This window comes from Ochotona princeps, chromosome 6 (assembly GCF_030435755.1).
Source record: "Ochotona princeps isolate mOchPri1 chromosome 6, mOchPri1.hap1, whole genome shotgun sequence".
Classification (NCBI taxonomy): domain Eukaryota; kingdom Metazoa; phylum Chordata; class Mammalia; order Lagomorpha; family Ochotonidae; genus Ochotona; species Ochotona princeps.
Window position 1 is genome coordinate 34,071,985 of NC_080837.1, and position 13,847 is coordinate 34,085,831.

Genomic DNA, 13,847 nt, shown 5'->3' on the forward strand with positions numbered 1-13,847 from the left:
GCATGGTGACTGTTCACCTGTGTAGGAACAGTAACCTGTCTCCAGGCCTCCCACCCTAAGCCCCCAATCAAGTACCGGGCAGTTCTTAATCCTGGACTTAATCTCAGCCTTAGCTTTGTCCCCAGATCTGACCCCTCAATATCTTCCTTATGTCCTGACAAAGTGCTCAAAAATCTATCTGTGCCACACTAATTCATCTGTCCTTGCAAGACTGGACAATAGCATTAGTATGGCTGTCACAATTACAACTCTTAACTTCCTTGCCATGCTAAGGGCCAAGTGAGGGTCTCCAAAAAACCCTGTGCTCTCCTAGGATGTGTTCTCAGGCAACATTGCCTGGATCCCAGGCAAGGCCAAGTGTATGCTTGTCCAGCTGCACAGAGAGATGTGTGTCATGACCCTGAGTCACCTCTGTCCTGACCGCTTACCCAAGGCAGACTTCAAATGTGAGTCCCAACTTTGCACAGGTTTTGAGAAAGCCCCTGAGTGAGTGGAATAAACTCAAGAACTGGCCGAGTGGGGAGAAGTGTCTTCAGCCAGAACTCTAAGCTGGCTCCATTCTTCCAAGGGCTTATGAGACACTCCCCATGGGAGGTGGGCTGGGAGACGGAAACAGGCAAACCTTAAGCGGCACACCCCCTCGTGTTGAAAAAAATGAAGTCACCAACCGAGGAAGAGGCTAGCTCTGCAAAATATGTAAACAAGGAAGACTATGAAAATGTCCACAGAAAGAGGTCTGGGGGAAGGTGAGTAGGCAATTCACTGACAATTTTATGCTCAGAGTTTATTTATTTATTTTTTAAAGCCTGTCCTATGCTGGATCACAGATGCTGGTCTCAGGTCTTGGGACAAAGTCTAACTCCAGCCCTGCCTCATAGAGAAATGGAGGAAGATGAGAATGTAACAGGAGAGGAGAAGAAATCAGGTGGAATTGGAGGCGGACAGACTGGCATGGGGAAGAGGATGAGAAGGAGTGTGGAAAAGCTTGGGGCTGGGTGGGAAGGGAGTGGATACGCAGAGGAATGAAAATGGGACCATTCTCTTTCCAACCTTCCAACTCCTATTTCTGCTTCAACTCACAAAAGTCAGTTGAGAAGATGTAGGCGTCCTATCCACTCACTTTGCTAAGAATTTCTGAGTTAGAGGAAATTTTGAGTCAAACTGAATTTGAGCCCTTGCTGGGGGTGACTTTTGAGCTGACAAGGAAAATTCTCAATGCCTGAGTGTGTGTGTGTGTGTATATATAAATAAATAAAATGGGGATAGAGTTTGGACATTTCCAATAATATATTTCACTCACTTTGGCAAACACGTGCTAGTCATCAGCTGGAGCCTCAGTTTAGACTAGGTTTCCAGGGAACTTACAGGTGAGCGCAAGCAGAGAGATAATCAACAAATTACATGAAGAAAACCCTGGGATTGGCACAATGACTTGACTGGCTAATCTCTGCCTGCAAACGCCAGGATCCCATAGGCTCTGGTTCATGTCCCAGCTGCTTCACTTCCAATCCAGCTCCCTGCTTACAGGCTGGGAAAGCAGTGGAAAATGGTTCAAATTCTCGGTGCCCTCCACCCACATGGGAGATATGGAAGAAGCTCTAAGATCCTGGCTTCATATAAGCTTAGTTCCTGCCACTGTGGCCACTTGGGGAGTAAATGAGCAGATAGAATATCATTCTCTCTCTTTCTCTCCTTCTCTTTGTAAATCTGCCTTTCAAAAAAAAAAAAAAAACCTTAGGAAAAAGAAGAAAACCCTAGATCTTCAGTGCTTTGATGATTATAAAACAATAAAATGATCTTTAGCTACTAAGGGGCCAAACCTTCAGATATGATTAAGGGAAGATCGCTGAGAAGATAATGGTACAATGACAACCACGAATGCACACAAGCTTGTGGTGTGCCCAGGGCTCCTGCAAGTGCATGGCGTGTATTCATTCACTGAAGACATCTAGTAAGTAACATCAACATCCCATATGGGCTCTGGCTTAAGTCCTAGCTGCTCTATTTCCAATCCAGCTCTCTGCTAATACACCTAACAAAGCAGTGGAAGGTGGGTCATGTTCCTGGGTCCCTGCTCCCCACTGGGAGGCCCATTTTACAGACTTGGAATTTGAAGCACAGAGAGAGAGAAACCGTTTGTTCTAAGTTACCCAGAATGTAAGTGAAATGACTAGGTTGGAATCCAGAAATTCAACACAGAGATCATGCTCTTAACGACCTCTTTGTCCTGTGCCTCTGAAGCAGGCTGCAGTGTCTAGCTAACAGTAATGTGTGGAGAGGCCTTCATTGCCTGGCACCTAGTAAGTGTGCCAGCACAGGTTCTGAGGGTACAGCTCTGCCCTCGCCAGATGTGTGGGACTTGAGTACTGCTCAGTGACTTGATCCTGGACCCTGTCCCCTGTCTGACCCTGTCTCCTTGTCTCCATGAATGGGTAGGAGGAGACCTGTCCCTGGGGACAGCACCTCCCATCCCTATGTCATCCAGAGGCCATCCCTGCTTGTCCTGTAACCTCCTGGAGTGTGACAAAGCGAGCTGATGACCTCCTTCTCTGGTCCCCAGCAAGCTGCCAGAGGCCTGGAAGTCTCTCTGGCTGCTGTCACACAAACCCTGCCCCTCCCTGGACTGCGACCTCAGATGAACTTTATGTGAAGGCACGCCCTTTTCAGAGACAAGAGCCAGCATGGGACTCCAGGCAAGGCTACCCAAAACACATAGGATGTAAGGGTCAGAGGACCCATATTTGCTTGCCAGACCTACTACTTACCCTGAGGTCTCTGGCCTGGTTTTTCAACCAAGGAAATGGAAGAATTATGCTAAGACTTCTTGTAGACCTAAATTTTCATGCTTCCTTCTGTACTCACTGCTACAAATGAATGGAGGACCTGTTTTGAGAAAGTAATTTTTTTGGCCTCTCATTTAAGAACTTTCTTTTTAATTTGAAAGTAAAATGAGTCTGTTGCCTCTGGCATATCAGGCTAAGCTTCTACTTGCTATGCTGGCATGCCATCTGGGTGCTGGTTCAAGTCCTGGCTGCTCCACTTTCAATCTAGCTCCCTGCTAATACACATGGAAAAACAGTGGGAGATTGCCCAGGTCCTTGTGCCTCTGTAACCACATGGGAGACCCAGAAGGAGCTCCTGGCTCTGGATCAGCACAGCTCTGGCTTTTCTGGAGATTTGAAGAGCGAATGGAAGATATCTTTATCTGTCTCTCTTCTCTTTGTAACTCAGCCTTCCCAATAAAAACAAACAAATCTAAAAAAAAAAAAAAAAGAAAAAGAAAAAAGGGAAAATCATGGTACATGGATTTTAAAAATTTTTCCGCAAAATAACATCTTTTTATTTCATCTTCCATGAACATTTTGAAGTCTCACCATTTTCTACATTGTTCAAACATGTAAAATATTGATAAAAAGAAAATCAATATAAGATGGATTTAAATGCAAGTAAATCTTTTTGAAGAAACTAAAATTAAGGTGATTTTGTAAGCACACAAAAAAAGCAAAAGTAAATTGTAACGATGTTTTAATAGTGACTATGCAAATACATATCAAGGGGCCAGCACTGTGACCAAGCAAGTTAGGCCATTACCTATAACATTAGCAGCCCACATGCGGAGCGGTTCAAGGCCTGGATACTCCCCCTTCCAATCCAGCTTCCTGTTACTGCACCTGAGAGAGCAGTGCAAGTTGGCTTAAGCATTTGGGGCACTGCAGTCATGTGGCGGACCTGGCTGGGGTTCCAGGTCGTGGCTTTGGCTTGACCCAGCCCTGGCCGTTGTGGTCATTTAGTTAGCAAACCAGCAAACCAGCATATGGGAGATCTCTTTCTGTCACTCTACCTTTCAAATAAATAGTCATTAAAATAAGAAGGCTTTTTTCTGAAAAAAAAAAAAAATTATGAACTTTTAACAGTGTTTATCTCTGGAGTAGAAATAACTGAGTAACTGTCATGATCTATGTTACACATTTCTGTGGTTAAAAAATAAGTATAGATTATTTCCCTTTTAATTTTTCAAAGATTTATTTATGTTTATTAGAAAGGCAGATTCACAGATAGGTAAGACAGAGAGAAAGATCTTCCATCTGCTGGTTTACTTGCCAAGTGGTTGCAATGACTGGAGCTAAGCTGATCCAAAGCCAGGAGCAAGGAGTCTCCTCCAGTCCTCCCACACAGGTGCAAAGTCCCAAGGCTTTGGACCATCCTCCACTGCTTTCCCAGGCCACGAGCAGGGAGCTGGATGGGAAGTGGCTACCTCCTGAAGTCAGGAGCCTGGAGCCTCTTCAGGGACTCCCACACGGGTTCAGGGTCCCAAGGCTTTGGCCTGTCCTCAACTGCTGTCCCAGGCCACAAGCAGGGAGCTGGATGGGAAGCGGGGCTGCCAGGATTAGAACAGGCACCCATATGGATCTCGGTGCTTTCAAGACAAGGACTTTAGCTGCTAGGCTACTGCACCGGGTGCTAAACAATCTTTAAAAACTCGAAGTGTATCCACAAAAATAGAGTTAAAATTGAACAATGAAGGTTTTCAGGAAAAAAGGGGGGGGGGAGTTAGAAACATTTCACTTTTCAGCTGATTTAAATTCCGATCTAGAGGAACTTAAGGAAGCAGCAATGCCAGACACAGGTGTGTGGTGTAAGGATGAGGATTCCTGCATTCCCATCAGAGTGATCCGGCTTGATCCCTGGCTCCAGATCCTGACCTGAGCGTCCTGCTAGTGGGTCATCAGCAATCAACTGAATGCTCAGCTCCCGGCTCCCACAGTCCTTGCTAATGTGGGCATCTGGAGGGATAAACCAGTAGGTGTGATAGATAGCGCTCTGGTTCTCATATTAGAAAAAAAAAAAAAGAGACAAAAAATGAAAGCACAACTCTTTTTTAAATTAGCAATTTAAACAGAATTTAAACAGAAAATCAAAAGTCCCCTTGATGTTTCTAGTGACTAATGAAAGAAAATAACACAGCGCAAGGCAACAGGGTAGCCAAGAAGAATGGGCAGCAGGTGTAGCGTCTCTGTGGTCCAGGGAGGGGCCTTTGGGGTCTCCAGCCTGAACTTGCAACCCTGACTTGACAGTGGTCTTCATTCAAGTTCTGCTGCTGCTCTGAGTTTCAAAGTTCTGTCCAAGGCGAGGGTGAATTGATCCAACCCTGCACAGCTCAGAGAACATGATCCTCCAAGGCACTTCCTGTCTATTGGCCAGCCCTGAGAATGCAGACATCAGATGGCATAGGATTACAGAAGCCTTGGGGTGGAATTTGCGGGTGCTTACAGGGGCTGCGAAGAGTCACCTTAAGGAGCTAGAAGAAAATGTCTTCAACTATCACTGCTCAAGCCTGTAGAGATGGAATATGTGAAAGAAAAGCCCCACAATCTGATGGAATTAGCAACACAGGGCAAGAAGTCCCTTTGGGAGGTTTCCGGAAGTTGGAAGAAGCCTTGGAAGGACTTGTCAACACCAGACCTCAGCCATGAAAGTCTGTCATGTGGAAGAGTGGGGGGACACGGACACGGGGAAGGGATGGGAAGGATTCCCGGAGGAGACGCCACAGCGCCAGGCTCCATGCATGCTTACTAAAACAAGATCAACACATGACTTTGTCAACTGAAGTTAGTGGTTTTCTAACTTACTGGGAAAGGACCCAGAAAACACAGTCTTGCACAGAAGACACAAAGGAGGTGAATGAAAGCAAGGGAAGGAAGCGACAGAGATAAGTCCGAGGGACGATGGGACACACAACACGACTGTAGCCGGCAGACACCTCTGTGATGGAAGGGCCACTGACATGCTTCCAGAGCAAACCGCGGGGTAGCACTCAGCTATGAAGACATGGCTGGTGTGCCTGTGGCCCATGCCAGAGTGCCTGGGTTCAGAGCTGGGTCTCCTGACTCCAGCCTCCCGCTAATGCACACCCTGGGAGGCAGGGGTGGTGACGCAAGTAGTTGAGTTCCTGCACATGTATAGGAGACCTGGAATATTGGAAAGTAACCGAGTGGATAAGACCTCTCCGTCTCTCTCTTCCTCTCTTCCTCTTATTCTCTCAAATAAATTTACAAAACAACATGGGCTGGTGCCATGGCATAGCAAGCTAATCTGCTGGCATCTCATTTGGGTGCCAGTTAGTGTCCTGGCTGTTTCACTTCTGATCCAACTCTCTGATTACAGCCTGGGAAAGTAGGGGAAGGTGGCTCAAGTGCTTGGGTTCCTGTACCCACATGGGAGATCTGGAAGAAGCTCCTGGCTCTGAGCCTCAGACCAACACAGCTCTGGCCATAATGGCAGATGAAAATTTTTTTTTTTTGTCTCTCTCTTTCTCTGTCTCTGTAATTCTGACTTTCAAGTAGAATAGAACAAATACAAAAACAAAATTTCAATAACAGATTCCACAAAACATGGCTGAGAGCCACTTACCTGGAGGGCGGTGCCAGGGACTTTCCTGTTGTGGGCAATTACTCAGCCAAAGCCAGTGGATGATTTGTTGGAAAGAACAAAGCTGATGCGAGGCCGCAGTCTCACGGCTGAAGGAGGCACAGCTGACTTCCAGGATCCACCATCTGCCTTACTGTCCCCCAAGGACCGGAAGACCTCACAACTTTGAGGGCCACATTTTATAAATAAACAAACATTTTTAAAAAGTGAGGACCCAGTGCGATGGTTCAGTGGCTAAATCCTTGTCTTGAACACACCAGGATCCCATGTGGATGCCAGTTCGTGTCCCAGCTACTCTGCTTCCCATCCAACTCCCTGCTTGTGGCCTAGAAAAGCAGTAGAGGATGGCCCAAAGTCTAGGGCCACTGCACCCGTGTGGGAGACCTGGATGAAGCTCCTGGCTCCTGACTTCAAATCAGCTCAGCTCTGGCCATTGTGGCCACTTGGGGAGTGAACCAGAGGACGGAAGATCTTTGTCTCTGCCTATCCTCTCAGAAAACCTTCCTTTCCAATAAAAAAAAAAAAGTAAATAAATCTTAAAAGTGGGATCTGGGACACATTATTTAATCTCTGCACCTCAGTCTTCTCTGCCATAAAATAGGAGTAATGATATTAATCTTACCTTGGGGTTCAGTGGGTTAGGATTTCAAGCAGAGGGTCTGACTCATAGGGGCACTTGAACTTGGCTGTTAACAATTATGTTCTCTGCTTTCATAGCTGATTAATGTTCTAGTGCATAGATGACAACAGAGCTGAGAGATGCTTGACTTCCACTGCATGTACTATAAAGAACACACATGTGTGGCATTTGAGACAGTGAAGCCTTGCTTGGAACACCTGTAACCCGTATCAGAGTGCCTGGGTGCATGTCCCGGCTCCACTTTCCATTCTTGCTTCCTGCTCATGTGCACACTGGAAGGCAACAGGTAATGGCACAAGTATTTGTCTCCCTGCCACCCACAGTGTAGACCCAGACTGAATTCTGGGTTCTTGGTTTTGTCCTGGCCCAGCCTTGGCTGCTGCAGGCATTTGAAGAGTGAACCTGTGGGAAGATCTCTATCTACCTTTGTGCTCTCCCGAAACCACAGAGGCCTGGAGGGGGTAGCCGTCCCATCATTTGTCCCTCGTGAGCCTCTCATCTTCGGTGCACCAAGGGCTGATGCCAGGGCAGGAAGCTCTCAGGCACAGGCCAGCTCCCAGTCCTTAGGCCTGAGATTCTCCTCAGAACAGAAAGTCACTAGAGGACCTGGTGTGATGGCTCACTTGGCTAATGTTTCCCTTTCAAGCACCAGGATCTCATATGGACACTGGTTCATGTCCAGGCTGCTCAACTTCCCATCTGGCTTCCTGCTTGTGACCTGAGAAGACAGCAACAGATGGTCCACACCCTTGGGAGGTTACATCCTTATGGGAGACCGAGAAAACGCTCCTGGCTCCTGGCTTCAGAATAGCTCAGCTCCAGCCATTGCAGCTGTTTGGAGAATGAGCCAATGAATGGAATATCTTTCTCTTGGTTTTTCCTTTTCTTGAAAATCTGCCAGTCCAATAAAAATAAATAAATCTTAGGGATTGTCTTTTGAGGGCCACCCCTCCCCTCACTATTCTAGCCACTCTAGTTTAGCTCAAAGTGTGGTAGGAAGGAGCGGTCTCGCTGAGAATGAGGTCTGGCTATTTATCCAGCTATTGACACTGTCAGAGCTTTGTCCATGTGTACCAGGCACTGCGTCAATCATGGCAGAATACCTGCCTAACGAACTGAGAGGCTTGACTGTGGCTTCTGGGAGTCCTTGTTCACCGGGAATCCTCGTGCCAGTGACCACAGGGGGCAGCCATGAGTATTCTCTTGGTTGCTCTCTGCCACCTTCCTCCCTCATGCCTTCAGGACTGATGCCATCTCTCTTCCCTGGCAAGTATGTGGAAGAGCAGGAGATGCTGGGTTATGGTCAGGCTGAGGCCTTGCTTGCCTGCCTGGGAGCTTCACAGATAAACATTCAAGCATCTTAGCATTCGTACAGGTAACAAAGTGTTTCCGCTGCTGTTTACCTTGCTAGGAGCCTCAAAATGTGTTTTGCCATTCCTCTGACAACCCTGGGGGAGGTCTTCGTTTTCCCAGTTAGAAAATGAAACCCCAGTCCTGGAGCAATAGCGTAGTGGTTAAGGTTCTTGCCTTGCACACTCCGGGATCCCATGTAGGCGCCGGTTCTAATTCTGGCAGCCCTGCTTCCCCTCCAGCTCCCTGCTTGTGGCCTGGGGAAGCAGTTGAGGACAGCCTAAAGCCTTGGGATCCTGTACCCGCTTGGGAGACCTGAAACAGCTCCAGGCTCCTGGACTGGATCAGCTCAGCACCAGCCGTTGCGCTCACTTGGGGAATAAACCATCGGACATAAGATCTTCCTCTCTGTCTCTCCTCCTCTCTGCACATCTGCCTTTCCAATAAAAATAAATAAATCTTTAAAAAAAAAAGGAAGAAAATGAAACCCTGAAGCTTGCAGAAGCCAAGGGATCTGCCTCCGGTCATAAGGTCATCAGGAGCTCTTTCTTCCAGTCAGAGGCCTGAGCTACCAGCCTCGGCCTCTCCCTCCACTACCTCTTTCATAAGTGGGAGAGCTTTGCCTCCATCAGCAAAAGCCCGGAGACAAAACACGAATCAGATCACAGACTCCTGCAGGGTCTGGCTTCCCCTCTGGAGGCCCATTCCTGGAGAAGGCAGCATGGTCAAAGCAAGGGCTTTCTCGGGTCCCCTGGTGGTGTGTGCACGGCAAGGTGTTGGAGCAGTACGGCTGCAGAAGACAAGGTGAGGCTGGCTCAGGGCAGGCTCTGGCTGGAGCCTGTCTGTCCCTGAGCTGTCTGGAAAACGCAGCTGCTCCCTGGAACCAGCCACCCAGCCCACAAAGACCACAGCTGAGTCACTTTCTTCACTCTGCCCTGGATTATTGTGCCTTGCCTCGCAGCTTCTTCCTCATTCACTCTCTCTCATATCATCTCTTGGCCTCTTGCTAACTGATAACTTTTTTCTACAGAAGTTACTTGGAATCATCGATTTTTGGTGGTATCACGCTGACAGTCCCAGCCTACCCCACGTGATGGGTAATAGGTGACAGGTGACGGGGGTTAGGGTTATGGTTAGGGTTAGGGGACAGGATTCACCTTGGTGTTGTTGAAAACAGGAAGCACAAATATGCAAGCACCTTCAGAAGTCTACACTCTTAATCTGTGTGAATGCAGATTTGATACAGGAATGGGTGCTGGGTGTGCTGGTTAAGATGCCTCTGGGGATTGCCCACATCCCATATGACAGTGCTGGTTCAAGTTTGGGCTCTGCACCCGATTCTAGTTTCCTGTTCATGCATCCTGGGAGGCAGTTGCTGATGGTCAAGTACTTGAGTGCCTGTTACCCACATGAGAAACTCAGATGGAGTTCTGGGATCCTGGTTTGGGCCTGGCCCACCCCCAGCTGCTGAAGCCTTGGTGAGAAGTGACACAGCAGATGGGGGATCTCAGTTGGTGCTTTGCAAAAAAAAAAATTATATATATGTAGGTAGGTAGACACACACACATATATAAACAGATATGGCAGAGATAAAATAGTGATGTAATAATTGCATGTGATTCCATCACAAGCAAAGTTCTCAAAGAATTACAAATTGCAGCTGGTGTTGTACTGTGTGGGTTAAAGCTGCTGACTCTGATCCTGGCATCGCCAAGAAGCGCTGAATCGAGCCCTGACTTCTCCACTTCTGACTCAACTCCCTGATAACAGTATTGGAAAAGCAACAGAAGATGGCATAAGTGCTTGGGCCCCTGCTACCCATGTGGGGTCCTCAGAAAAGCTCCGGGCGCCTGGCTCGCTCACACTCTCTCTCTCTCTCTCTCTCTCTCTCTCTCTCTCTCTCTCTCTCTTTCTCTGTAGCTCTGCCTTTCAAATAAATAGAAAATTAAGAGAGTTATAAATGGCTATGTCTCTTGGGGTCTGAGAATTCAAGATTTACATCTTGATAATAGATCCTGTTACTGTTAGGCCCTCATGGATTGGCACCTACTGAAGTGGAGCCCGAGCCAGAAGGAACATTCTGCTCACCACCCTTATTTCTTCCCAAGTTGCTTACTAAGGTTTGGTGCGTGATACTCAGCAGTGCCTGGCCCTGAAGAGAGTGGGTAAGGGAGTGGGCTTGCAGTCAGCTTCACTGCTGGGGGTCCACTGCTCCCTGGGGGTCCCCCAGCAGCTCTTTACAGTGCTGTCTGCTGCTGTTTCTGGGTGGTAGTTCTAGAACTGGAGCAATTGATATTTTAGTGCTAAGGAAGTCGAGGTCTGGAGAAGGAGTGACCTGTTTGAGCTCGGGGTTGGAGAGGCACATGTTGCAGCTTCCCCAAGATGGAAGCCAGTGTCTTCATGGCCTCGGCAGCCTTGGGAGCGCCCCTCTCACCCCCAGTCCTCCCACCTCGCTCAGGGTGCACAGCACCCCAGGGATTTCCATATCAGTTCTCTGAGTTCTTATTTAAGCAGGCCTCCCTTAAAATATGTTCACCCTTTAGCCACACTGTTGTCCTTCTAGAATAGTTTCAGAAAAAGCCAGCAGCATGAAGATGCATGCTCATAGAAAGCCGATACAGATGTATCGCAAGAGCAGAATCCTACCAGCTGTCCAAACATCCTAAATACCACAATCACCTTTGTAAATGACAGTGTTGTCACACACGGAGTTCAGTGGATTCCCATGATGAGATGTGCCATTGTTGACATAGAAAAAAAAATCTGTGCCCAGCACAGTGGCCTAACAGCTAAATACTTGCATGCACCGGGAACCCATATTGGTGCCAGTTTTTGCCCTGGCTGCTGCACTTGCCATTCAGTTCCCTGCTTGTGGCCTGGGAAAGCAGCCTTGGAACCCTGCACCCATGTGGGAGACCAGGAAGTAGCTCCAGCTCCTGGCTTCGGATCAACTCAGTTCCAGCCATTGCAGCCACTTGGGAGTGAACCAGCGGCAGATTTTACTCTCTGTCTCTCCTTCTGTCTGTAAATCTATCTTTCCAATAATAATACTACTAATAAATAAGTCTTAACAAAAAAAATCTGGCAATTTATTCAATAAAATCAGGCAAGTTTTCAAAAGACCTTAACGATGACATTTCAACCACAAAGGAGGGGAAATTACAGTAATAAGACAGGTAACATAACCACATGTAATGTGGTTAGAGCCTGATTTTACAGAATGTGTGGTCTGACCTTGGAGTGCGTGTATTGAGATTGGGCCTCCTCAGTTGCTGATACCTGTACAGCGGACAGCATGTCCAGATGCACACAGGACATGATCGGCAGCCCATCTAGGGCAGTAGGAGATACCAATGGCCTTGTAAGAGGATGGGAAACAGGGCCTGGCAAGGTAGCCTAGTGGCTAAAGTCCTTGCCTTGCATGCGTCAGGATCCCAGAAGGGCGCCGATTCTCATTCTGGCAGCCCTGCTTCCCATCCAGCTCCCTGCTTGCAGCCTGGAAAAGCAATTGAGGACAGGCCAAAGCCTTGGGACCCTGTACCTGCGTGGGAGACCCAGAAGAGCCTCCAGGCTCCTGGCTTCGGATTGGCTCAGCTCTGGCCATTGCGGCTGCTGGGGAGTGAATCATTGGACAGAAGATCTTCCTCCCTGTATCTCCTCCTCTCTGTATGTCTGACTTTCTAATAATAATAATAATAATAATAGTAATAATAATAATAATAATAATAATAAAAGGATGGAAAACAGAATAGGGTGGACAACTCTCCTGGCCAAGCTTTGTAGCATGTTCCTGCGTCTGTGGATGCACTAAGGTGGACTTTGTCAATCAACAGACCTTGGAAAGATTTTTTTCAACCCTGGAGCAATGACACCAGCAACTTCTCAAGACTGTCATAACTACTCCTATTACACCTTCAAATCACTCTTCTCTACTTTGGGATCTCTAAGTCGTTATTAAATGACTGTCCCCATTCCTGGGCACTGATGTAGAGTAACAGCAAGGAGTGCTACCCTCTCTTCCTCCCTGGTGGACACAGGAGGAAAGAGAGAGAGAGAAACTGAAACTTTTGTCCCTCCTACCTTTCTCAGCACCTGACCCTTCCCACCCTAATCAGAGGTCCATACGAGAGTGCATACCTCTCCACCATATAAACAATATTAAAAACAAAAATTTCAAAAAATTTAATAGATGCCAATGTAAAAAATAGATCCTGATATTAGCAAAAAAGTATATTTTTTTCATTTTTTAAAAAGCACTTTCTTCTCTTATAAGTAGGGAAAATTTGGCATAGATTGATTGGATGAAGGAGTAATTGTTAAAACCATTGGGCATATTAATGAGAATGATTTGATAATTGTGGCTTTTTAAAATCCTTTAGAGACTCCTTTGAGACTATAAATCCTGAGAGTGTTTCCCTGGTGTGGGGTGGCATGACAACTCTGGAAAGAAGTACCCCGCCTAGCATCAACAGCAGGGATAAGAGATTATGTTGACTTTCTCTTTTTCACTTGTCTTTGCTTGTTTTCTCACTGTTTATAAACATGCTCCATCAGGTACAATGGTACAGCCAGCACTGTGGCTGGGGCATAGCTGGCTACGGATCCAGTAGGGATTCCTGCCAGGGAGGAGCCATGAGGCCAGCCCATGAGCTCAGGGAAGGAACCATTGCGTTTGGCACCACCTACCCTGCCACAGCTGAAGACTGGAGGGCACCTGCCAGCTGAGGCCTGCCTTCCTCCCACCCTCCTCACCCTCTCTCCACTGTCTGCACTAGACTGATGAACTCCCCACTCCGGCCACACGTGGTCTCCACAATGTGACCCCAACAAGGACAAGCCACAACTCTTCACCCAGCTCTGGGCTGTGTAGATCTCTTGGGACCACACCTGAGACTTGAGGTGTGTGTGGGAGACCAAAACAAGGTGAGGTGTAGGACACAGGTATTTCCATAGGTGGCTGTCCCCTTCGCAAAGTGTGCACGCATGCACACACACATAGTGCTGAAACCAGAGAAGACTCTCGCACTCATTCCTGAGAAGTGTTCCTTAAAGCAGTTCTCACTCCCCAGGACCTCTGGGTATTGGGGACCCACCCCATAAAATACAAGTGCACACAGATCTCAAGATGCCCTGGCACAAGCTTTCAGTTACTAAGGGAGGGAGCTAAGGCTCCGACTGAGAATATGATTTGGCAAGTCACACAAGGAGTTCGCAGCAGCCTTGGGATTAGATAGAAGCCAGGAATCTTGGCGACACACTGCCTCTCACAGGCCTGACCAGTCCAAGCCCTGGAGAACAAGGTTCCTCCTGCTCCCCCGCTCCTGCCCCCCGCAGTACTGATCAGGAGATACACGGAGCAGTCTGCTGGAAGGAACTCTGTCCACACCCCGTGCCCACCTGCAGTTGCCCAGAAAAAGAGCTCATGTTT